Source organism: Physella acuta, unplaced genomic scaffold, assembly GCF_028476545.2.
Source record: "Physella acuta isolate Inbredline_101_S28 unplaced genomic scaffold, ASM2847654v3 ptg002257l, whole genome shotgun sequence".
Taxonomy (NCBI): Eukaryota; Metazoa; Mollusca; class Gastropoda; family Physidae; genus Physella; species Physella acuta.
Window position 1 is genome coordinate 92,381 of NW_026733756.1, and position 10,736 is coordinate 103,116.

General features: G+C 36.6%; 1 long non-coding RNA gene across 1 annotated transcript; it reads right to left on the bottom strand.

Annotated features, from left to right (window-relative positions):
• Positions 1-6,903: 6,903 nt before the first annotated feature.
• Positions 6,904-9,187, bottom strand: LOC131932687 (uncharacterized). Its single transcript, XR_009384659.1, has 3 exons — positions 9,083-9,187; positions 8,427-8,716; positions 6,904-8,237 (listed from the first exon to the last, which is right to left on the bottom strand). It is a non-coding gene; the product is annotated as an uncharacterized LOC131932687 (long non-coding RNA).
• Positions 9,188-10,736: the final 1,549 nt, after the last annotated feature.

The window sequence follows — 10,736 nt, forward strand, 5'->3', positions numbered from 1 at the left end:
CCGCGCCCGACCCCCCTCCCTTGTTCCCACCCTCCGCGCCCGACCCCCCTCCCTTGTTCCCACCCTCCGCGCCCGACCCCCCTCCCTTGTTCCCACCCTCCGCGCCCGACCCCCCTCCCTTGTTCCCACCCTCCGCGCCCGACCCCCCTCCCTTGTTCCCACCCTCCGCGCCCGACCCCCCTCCCTTGTTCCCACCCTCCGCGCCCGACCCCCCTCCCTTGTTCCCACCCTCCGCGCCCGACCCCCCTCCCTTGTTCCCACCCTCCGCTGTTCCCACCCCCATGTTCCCTCCCTCACCCTCCGCATCCCCCCCCCTTGTTTCCTTATTCATACCCCCTTTACCCTAGCCCTTATCTCCATACCCCACACCCCCTTCTCCCCCTTGTTCCCTACCTCCGCGCCCCACCTACTTGTTCCCTCCCCCTCCCTCCACGACCGACCCCCTTTACCCTAGCCCTTATCTCCATACCCCACACCCCCTTGTCCCCTCCCTCCCCCCCCCCCCCCTTGTTCCCTACCTCCGTGCCCCACCTCCTTGTTTCCTTATTCCTACCCCATTTACCCTAGCTGTTATCTCCACACCCCACACCCCCTGCCCCTCCGCACCCCAACTGCTTTCTCCACCAACAACATAAGGAACACAGGTTGGCGAAGCAACTTTCTTTTCTTCGCCTAGCTTATTTATTTATTTTTAACAAATTGGATTTAGCCTAATTTTTAGGTGCATCGCATCATTAAGTCTCGCTGTTAATGTAGCTTATGTCATTACCAAAATAATTGTAGTATGTCAGAACAGTAAATGTAGCTTATGTCATTACAAAAATAAATGTACCATGTCAGTACATTATATGTAGCTTATGTCATTACAAAATTAAATGTAGCATGTCAGTACAGTAAATGTAGCTTATGTCATTACCAAAATAAATGTACCATGTCAGTACATTATATGTAGCTTATGTCATTACAAAATTAAATGTAGCGTGTCAGTACAGTAAATGTAGCTTATGTCATTACCAAAATAAATGTATGTCAGTACATTATATGTAGCTTATGTCATTACAAAATTAAATGTAGCATGTCAGTACAGTAAATGTAGCTTATGTCATTACCAAAACAAATGTATGTCAGTACAGTAAATGTAGCTAATGTCATTACAAAAATAAATGTAGCATGTCAGTACAGTAAATGTAGCTTATGTCATTACCAAAATAAATGTATGTCAGTACATTATATGTAGCTTATGTCATTACAAAAATAAATGTAGCATGTCAGTACAGTAAATGTAGCTTATGTCATTACCAAAAAAAATGTTTGTCAGTACATTATATGTAGCTTATGTCATTACCAAAATAAATGTATGTCAGTACAGTAAATGTAGCTAATGTCATTACAAAAATAAATGTAGCATGTCAGTACAGTAAATGTAGCTTATGTCATTACCAAAATAAATGTATGTCAGTACATTATATGTAGCTTATGTCATTACAAAATTAAATGTAGCATGTCAGTACAGTAAATGTAGCTTATGTCATTACCAAAATAAATGTATGTCAGTACATTATATGTAGCTTATGTCATTACCAAAATAAATGTAGCATGTCAGAACAGTAAATGTAGCTTTGAATTACAAAAATAAATGTAGGGTGTCATACAGTAAATGTAGCTTATGTCAGTAAAGTAAATGTAGCTTATGTCATTACAAAAATAAATTTAGCTTATGTCGTCTTCTTACAACTATTACACAGAAGGCTGCACATTTATTCACACAGTAGGTTTGGTGATGCCCTCACAGTGGGTTGGTGATGCCCTCACACAGTAGGTTGGTGGTGCCCTCACACAGTAGGTTGATGTTGCCCTCACACAGTAGGTTGGTGATGCCTTCACACAGTAGGTTGGTGATGCCCTCACACAGTAGGTTGGTGATGCCCTCACAGTAGGTTGGTGATGCCCTCACAGTGGGTTGGTGATGCCCTCACACAGTAGGTTGGTGATGCCTTCACACAGTAGGTTGGTGATGCCCTCACAGTGGGTTGGTGATGCCCCGCACAGTAGGTTGATGTTGCCCTCACACAGTAGGTTGGTGATGCCCTCACAGTAGGTTGGTGGTGCCCTCACACAGTAGGTTGGTGATGCCCTCACACAGTGGGTTGGTGATGCCTTCACACAGTAGGTTGGTGATGCCCTCACACAGTAGGTTGGTGATGCCCTCACACAGTATGTTGGTGATGCCCTCACACAGTATGTTGGTGATGCCCTCACACAGTATGTTGGTGATGCCCTCACACAGTATGTTGGTGATGCCCCACACAGAAGGTTGATGATGCCCTCACACAGTAGGTTTGTGATGCTCTCACAGTAGGTTGGTGATGCCCTCATACAGTAGGTTTTGTGCCTTCACAGTAGGTTAGTGGTGCCCCCACAGGGTAGATTGGTAATGCTCTCACCAAATATCTTGTGCCCTTATACAGCAGGTTAGTGGTGGTCTCATACTATGGGTAAATGAAAACATTTAAATGTTAGCATTGGTTAATTTTAAATGTTTCAAATCATTAATTATATATACTAACATTATTCATGGTAATTATCTGAGAATTACTTATATCCAATGATTTAGAAAAGTTACAAGTTCAGCTTAAGTACTGAAATATTAATTTAAAGTTTGAAGTTTTTCACATACCTGCTTTTGGTATAGACTTTGTGATGCAACCATATATATTTTGTTTGTGTATTGTGGCTTTGTACTGCTCAGGGATTGTAAACACAACATGTAGTTGCCCTTCTGTAAGTCATGAATAGGTTTACCATTAAGTTGGAAACTGGAATGAATATTAGGGGTAAATTAGGTTTGTTTATATTTTCAACAGACTTTTTATTAGTAAAAGTCAATTACAAACACAGATATAATACAAATAATTTGAATAGCATAGCTTGCTGTGGTGTTTTGTATGAATGCCAAGTTGGTAGTCATAACAATTGTAAGTGGTTGTTGGTGCTCCAAAAATATTGTGTGGTTGTTGGTGCTCCAAAAATATTGTGTGGTTGTTGGTGCTCCAAAAATATTGTGTGGTTGTTGGTGCTGCAAAAATATTGTGTGGTTGTTGGTGCTGCAAAAATATTGTGTGATTGTTGGTGCTGCAAAAATATTGTGTGGTTGTTGGTGCTTTAAAAATATTGTGTGGTTGTTGGTGCTCCAAAAATATTGTGTGGTTGTTGGTGCTCTGAAAGAATTGTGGTTGGTGGTGCTCCAAATAAATTGTGGTTGTTGGTGCTCGAAAAATGTGTGGTTGTTGGTGCTTTTAAAAATAATCTGTAGCTGGAATGCTATACAACAAATGGTAGGCAACAGAGGTGTAGCTAGGGCAGGGCAGGAGGGATAGCTCTCCCATGCGCCGAACTTAGAGGACGCCAAGCAGTGTAGCAAAATAGCTCGTTAGAAGCTGCATTACTAAATTATAGACACTATAGAAAATAGACTGCTTCTTAGCTTCAAAGACTGATTTAACAGTCTTAATGGCGCCTTAATGTGGTAGGCAAGTGCTTCATAAGAAAAGGTATGTGATGGTTGATAGTGCTCTAAAGCAAGGATACATGGTGGTGCTGTATGACAAAGCTCAAAGAGAAGTTGATAAATGCTGTACTTCAAGTAAAAAGGTCGTTAAGATCTTTAGAGCAAAGAGTAGGTGGTTGGGCTCTGTGTTGTTGGTATTGCTCTCTATAATTGGTTTCTTTCAGACATTTTCCGAAGGGGGGGGGGCACTTGAAATTTCAAAGTGGTGTATTTTTTTAAATGGGGGGGGGAATGGAGGCGACCAGAGTTTCTTCCAGACATCTTTTCGGGGGGGGGGTGGTGGTGGGGAGTCTACTCCCCCCCCCCCCCCCCCCCCCAACGAAATGGAATTTATATAGAAAACATCACGTTTACCAGTGTCCGCCCCCCCCCCCCACCCGCCCTGAGCCCCCCCCCCGCCCTGAACCCCCCCCTCCCCCGGTAGAAAAAAGTCAATGGAAACACTGAAGATGAATGGTTAATAAAGTAGCCCTATGTAACATGTTTTTATATGTATATCCATATCGTTTATAGTTTATACTTTATAATATATGGAGCCCTTTATAAGTTAATAAGCTATAAATATTATTAAGAAATAATTATGAACTAATTATTAACCATTTCTTACCAAAATGCAGACATGTAGAATCTATGTTTTATCACAATTTGAATTAGTAGGCAGCGTTAAATAATGGAGTAGCTTGCGTCTACATTGATCCAGAAAACACAGACAAATGAAGTGAGTTGAAATCACAGTGCTCTGGGTTGCCTTTCTTTGTTTACATCGAGCAACACATTACAGAGTTACCGCTCTTATATATGAAAATTAAATACAAATTTTTTCATAAAGTTGTCAAATTATTTTGTTTAAAGATCTCTGGTAGTTGGATCTAACACTACAGCATTAGCCATCAAGCCACTATTACGGGTTTTACTCACAAACACCAAACCAAATATTTAAGTTTGTAACTTGTGAATGTATCCACAGTAATTTTCTATAATCTTATCCCTTTGTTGTACCTTAGAAATGGCCCAAGGTCTTTGGATTTTTAAATGGTTTAGGATCTAACACTCTTAATAAATAAAGTTGTTTTTTTTTCTAAATTTCACTGCATTTAAAGGTTTTTTAAAGGGTTTTTAAATTTCTTGTAATATACGCTTTTTTTTTTCTGTTCACGTTGTTTGGGGGGTCATCAAAATGACGTCACACTCGTAGGGGGGAGGGGGGGTCCGTAATTTTGTGACGATGTGTCATGAGGGGTAGGGGGGGGGGGGGGTTCAGATGTTGCGACGTCACATTTTTGCATTATAAAAAAGCAATGTTAGAAAACGAATTTTAGACGTTATTTCGCGTTTTAGATAACTGTTTTAATAAATTGTAATAGTTTAGACAAAGATGGAAAATATTGATGTTTTAAAAAAATTCAACTGCAATTTTGAGGGGGGTTGTAGGTTGAGGTGTGACGTCATTTTAGGGGGGGGGGTCTGGCTTTTTGTGACGACGTGTGACGGAGGGGAGGGGGGGGGATAAAATCGTCAAAAAATAGCGTGACGTCATTTATGGATGACCCTTTGTTTGTTCGTTTCAGGGTCCACCCCCCCCCCCCATTACCCCCGAACGAAAAGGAATTATTTAGAAAATATTTTATACTTCTACTAGTACCCCCCCCCCCCCCAAAAAAAATCTAAAAGAAACACTGCCCCAGCCAAAAATGAAATAGATCTAGTTAGATAATTGAGTGATTATCGTCGCTATTCGCTTTCATACTTGTTGCTTGTGAACTAGACTTTATAGTGCTGGGAAGAAGGCGTCTAGAAATAATGTCTACAGCTATAGGTCAATGATCAATCACATAGCGTGAGCAAACATCTCAATCAAATCACATACAATTAATGAAGTTTTCAGAACATAAGTTCCCAGAACATTCAGGTAACCAATCTTATGTTGCTACCCCCCCCCCCCCCCCACACACACACACACACATAGGGGGTCATCCATAAATGACGTCACACTCGTAGGGGGGAGGGGGGTCGGTAATTTTGTGATGATGTGTGATGAGGGGGAGGGGGGGTCAGATGGTGCGACGTGATCACACTTTTGCTTTATAGAAAAGAAATGTTAGAAAACGAATTTTAGGCGTTAATTTGCGTTTTAGAAAACAGTTTTAATACATTGTAATAGGAATTGATTAAAATTCTCTATTTTGACATATTTCAGACAAGATTTTGGAAAAATATCGATGTTTAAAAAAAATCAACTGCAATTTTGAGGGGGGGTGTAGGCTGAGGTGTGACGTCATTTTAGGGGGGGGGGTCTGGCTTTTTGAGACGAGGTGTGACGGAGGGGAGGGGGGGAGGTAAAAATCGTCTAAAAAACCGTACGTCATTTACAGATGACCACTAATCTAGTGCAAAAACTAATGAACATTAGGCTATATTATGCTATAAAGTTATTGTGTATACTTATTCATATAACGTGTTTTTTTTTATTGTTTAAAATTTAAAAGGCGATAGATCTACATAAAATTAAAAACGAATAATCTACAGATAGACTACAGATGGGGGTGGGGTGGTTACCCGGAAATAGTATTGATCTTAAAATAGGTAAAGGGAGAGCAGTATCAAGATTAGTGCTCGGTTTTCTGTCACTAATGAAAACAACAACAAAATGATACTCGAGGTTCTAGGATTCTAGTGTAATTCGAGCTAAGCCTACACAACAGAGTATTGAATAATGACCCAAGCAAAATTAAAACAGTGAAGCTAATTATTAAGATCAATACATAAGGTAATAAATGTAGACTGCACTACTACTCTACTTTTAGTTTTAGAATATCTTTAGACTTTAGTAGGCATTTCGATGTCCGCCATTTTGTTTAATCTGGCCACATCCGAAATTTTTCAAGCCAACTTTTGTAATTTCGGCCATTTTCCATCCAAGTGCTTAGTTATCATGAGAGAATCGATAAATTAATGTATTCGATACGTCAAAGTGGGCTGTTTTTATATTCTATGTTTGTATGGAAAACTATTAGTTACATTTTAACATATCGATCCCAATTTTATCGAGGTATCTTAGCGAGCACGTCTCATTAAACGCAGTAACCGACTTCTTTCAATTAGTATTAATTTTAGCAAGAAAGTAAAGTATAATAAGCTAGACATTAGTTGTAATGAGCATCCTAACCATTCTCAAGAACAAAAATAACAGTTTCATAGAGTTCTTTTCATTGGAACATGCTTAAAAAGCATTGGTAAATCTTGGGGGGGTCCCGCTGACACAATTTTTTAACAGGGCGATAGGGGCCGCGAGGTTACCTATTATCGATAGAACCAAATTTCGGCATTTAAGGGGACCGTCATGAGGATTTGCAAAAAAATTTAAAAGGCAGTGTCTGTACTATTTTTTGTTATATAATAGAAACATAAGTATTGACTAACTTATAGAAATTTTATTCTGAGTAAAAAAACAAAAAATAAGTATTTTAGGCGCGTCTGGGGTGAAAATATACCAATTATTACTATATATTTGTGCGGAATCTAGTTTCTAAACCATTTGATAGAATGTATTTAAACTTTACATGTTGTTTTGAATTGTACATGTCTATTGGATGACAAAGGGATTTTTTTAAATCTTTGTTAGATTATTTTTTATGAATTTTTGTCTTAACATGCTCTCGGAATGCACAGAAAAAATTGAATACCATTCAAAAAAAAAATTGGTAAAAAAAAACTATCAAAGCAAACTCAATTCTGCTTTGACATCCAATAGATATATGTATTTGAAATAATTTTGCAAAGTTAGAACCTCCTATGACTCCTCATTAATGAGAGATATTCCGTACGGTTTTATAAATTACAGAAAAACACAAATGCGAGAAAAACAGAAAAAACTATTGCGATGTCAGTTTTAGAGATAATTTTATTGTTATTATCATACCATGCTTATATTTTTAGGAACAATGTGCAATGGTACACATAAATATCACTTTATACAAAGAAAATGTTATCAAATAAACAACCAGGAATAAAAGTAGAGACATACACCCCTAAGAAAAATTTTGATCATAAAAAGCAAAAAAAATTTTTTTTGTAATCCACCTCTAAATTCATTGCTATCAAGTATAGCAACCTGAAAAGTGAACTTCCCTTAGTTAACTAATTTTAAATTTGATGTTCTAGGTTTATTTAGCAATTTAAAAACAATTATACTACTGCGAAACAAAATGTAAAAATTAAATCTTATCAGCAGTATTATCTAAGTATTTTTATTCTAAGTAAAAATAAGATTTCCCTCTTCAACTGCTAAAACCTACTAGTAGTACTAGTGTTATCTAGGATTCCTTTTCTTTACTGTATACAACTACAATCTTGTATTGGCATTCTGGATAATACCCATCAGGCATCCTGGGTCATACAGGTTAAAAATTCCATTCATCACCTTCTCACGCACATCCTTGACTATAATTACTGTTAGAAATGTCTATCTAGTTTTACAATGAAAGGCATAATGTCATTGTAATAACACCATGATTGGCTTCTTATGGATAGTTAGAGGTGGTGTGATGATTAGGCATTGGTAGAAGTTGGTCATCTATCGGTCAGCAATCTCGCCCACAGACCTTTCACTGCGGCCAACTTCATGACCCTTGCTGGTCTAGTGTAGCTTTCACTGCAGTCTTGCAGAAGTCTATAAAAAGAAAAAAGATTCTAACCAAATATATAACATGAAATTGCTTGTACTCTCTTATTTATATAAACACAACTCACTACTGCTGTATAATAATAGTACAAATTTACATCGCTCAGTGTTTATAAGATTTCTGGTAAAGAAGACACATGTATGCACATTACATTACTAACAAATCATTGAACTAACCTGGATATAAAAAATCCTGTCTTATCTTGATGACAGCTGATATTCCATGCTGGCTTGTATTTTACCATGTCCTGTTGAAGCTTACTATAATATCCAGGGCTTCTTCAGCGTCAGTCTATCCAGTATCCAGGTATATAGAAAGTCAACAGCGAAGCATTGATTTTCCTCATGGTTCTGCTTTGCATGTTGAAAATGAACATGTTTCCTTGGTTGATCTACTGAAATTGATTCTTTGGTTGCTATCCCTTGATTACTCTCTTCTGTTTGACAATGCCATGTGAATTTGTAGCCTGATCAAAGAAGAAAAATATTTCATTGATTTTTATATTTTATTATAACTTCCAACTAATTTATAGTAGCCTATATAAAATATTTAGTAATATACTAACAAAATGCACCTGGTTATTATGGCACAGCTGTCCTTGTAATTAGATCTAAGTTTTGATTCTAACAAAGTTTTGTTAGATAGATAGACTAGAAGTTGAGATCCTATCTAGAAATCTAGCTAGAAGATTCTAAAACTAGATTTATAACGAGAGAGAAATATAGAAAAATATTTGACCCTCCGCTTAATTTTAACAATAAATCATACACATTTTAAAAGTCATCAATTATGAGTAATCTATTTATTTATTTATATCAAAATTATTACTTACCAAGGCAAAAATGAAACTGTAAATGAAAAGCTCGGTGTCGAATCGCGAAACAAAAATGGCTGCCACCAGTTGTTTATTCTGGATACTGCGTGACGGAAATGTAACATCGGGGACGAAAGAGCTCCAAATTTTGACTCTTCAGTCGCAGAGTTATATTTATTTTCCACAACAACCAATAGAATCGCGTATATTTGAAATTTATAGTCTAATTCTCGAGTTTGGTTGAGTCTTTGTGTCCATTGCTATTTTTAGATGAAAATAGGTCATGATACTAAAAAAAGCAGCCATTTTAGAGCTTTCCATCGATGTATGACACATGCGGGTAGATAAAATATGAAGTACGATTATTGGGGCTCAAAGTAGACGAATAATTAGCTTTCTGAGAAAAACTAAGCGATGGTTATGATTTAAAAATCATTTTTAAACATATTTTAAAATAAAGTTGGCCATAATGAGTGGAAAAAACGTGTTCCTAAGATGTTGAATTGTTTATTTCAATAATAATCGAAAAATCGATATTTTCAAAAGATTTATCAAAAATTCTCATGATGGTCCCCTTAAAAAAGAGATAAGTTCAGGAAACTAGATCTAGTAAATAAGTAATGCCAAACTATTTTGATGGGTGGAAATGTTGGTTTTATGGGGCTTTTTAGCTCTTTATAACCAGATATTGCTTCTTGCGTGAAGTGAAGGGGATCTACGCAATTTTAATAATGACGGCCGAGTTTAAATTTTTATGACGGTCCATAGACCATATGCATGAAATATAAAAAATCGCACATTTGATATTACTGTTTAACACTATTCATTGAATTGGCAAGATTTTAGCTTATAGAATGTTTTTTATGGATTAAATAAAATTTAAAGCAATGGAATTAATAGTCCCATTCATTAATAATCTTCCATATTAGTCATTTTCAATTGGGTAATAATAATAGGCCTAATTAAAATTTTAAATAGTAATAAATAGGCCCTTATAAATATTAGGCCCCTATAGAATAGATTTAGATCTATGTATTTTAATGAGTAATTGCTTATAAGAATCTAATAGAACTAATATTTATTGCATCAAGCTTAAATATATAATTATGTTGTAAAATTACTTATGGATGATGTCTAAACTTTAGTTACCCCGTTTCAGGAAAAACTGATTAAGAAAATAATTACAAAGATTAAATTGGTCATTTCTCAGATTATAGTATATTATCTTTAAAATTTAATAATAGCTAAAATATACTACTAGATCTATAGAGGCATGGAAAGTAAAATAAATGAAGTCAAAGATAAAATAGAAACATTAACACTTCACTTTAATAATGTGATCTAAAGCAACAGTGATAGATACATTTTTTTAAAAGTCAAAAAGAAAACAGAAACAGTAACACTTTGAACAATGTGACTTAATTTTATAACTTAAACTAAGCAACAGTAATTTTTTTTAAACAGTAGGTTCAGATCAGCAAATAAGGCAGCTGTCTATCCTTCGGTTGCGACACATCTCATCTAGTTTCTGTAGGCTGTCTATTGATTAACCATCCTTGGCTACTTATTAAAAGTAGCCTATAACTAATGCTACTAATATTTAGATATTTCAACATAATCCTAACCATATCATATTCCAGTATGAGTATAATACACAGGTATTATTGATACA